Source organism: Phytophthora infestans, genomic scaffold, assembly GCF_000142945.1.
Source record: "Phytophthora infestans T30-4 supercont1.5 genomic scaffold, whole genome shotgun sequence".
Classification (NCBI taxonomy): Eukaryota; Oomycota; class Peronosporomycetes; order Peronosporales; family Peronosporaceae; genus Phytophthora; species Phytophthora infestans.
The window spans coordinates 2,598,201-2,599,091 of record NW_003303754.1 but is presented as its reverse complement, the minus strand read 5'-3'; positions in this window follow the sequence as shown (position 1 = coordinate 2,599,091).

The following is an 891-nucleotide window of genomic DNA, read 5'->3' as shown; positions in this document are numbered from 1 at the left end:
AGCCATGACGGATGACAAGGGAGCATCGCAAAGAACAGAGCGTTTTCGCAGGCGGTCTCGGCAGTATAGAAGGGCCTCGTCTACCACGAACATTTTGACCCTTCCAGTGTTTCCGAGAGCCGTCACTACTTCACGCGTTACACGGACGAGATCCAGGAGAACGAGCGAATTTGTCACTACTGCAACGCTTGGAAATTTCCGCAAGAAATCGACGGATGCTGCTGTCGTAACGGACTGGTGTTCGTTCCATCTTCGCGAACAGCACCGGATGCTCTACTATCACTTTTCGAAAATCCGACCTTCATGCGGTCAATCCGAGCCTACAACAACGTATTCGCATTTACGTCCATGGGAGCTTCGCGGTCTCGGCCTCTCAACGTCGACGAAAGCGTGACACGGAATGGTGTCTACAACTTCCGTGTACAAGGGTCAGTGTGCCATCGCTTGGGATCGTTACTACCTCCAACATTCGGCCGCTCCATGTATGTCTAAGTTTACTTTACCGATCCAGACATGGATGCACGTGTGCGAAGCCGTATAAACATGACGCAAGGCCTCGATCCCGCCGTCATGGAAACGATTGACCAGATGATGGTGGCGCACAATCCGTACACACAAGAATTCATCAACGCGCGTAGATTTTTGATAGATCGTGGCTGGGATGCGTATGCAGCAGCCATCAGGGAGCACGAACGACGCCGAGCGGCAGGGGAAGACGTTGATGAGCATGATCCGTCATTAGCCTTGAGTAATTTTCTTCCGGAGGGGGATCACCTTAAGCTGCGTCTGCATGTCACACGGAATGCGAACCCGGGTACACATAACACCCCAACTGCATCAGAGTTGGCAGCCGTTGTGATCGATACAAACGCGGCTGAGCATCGGGATATA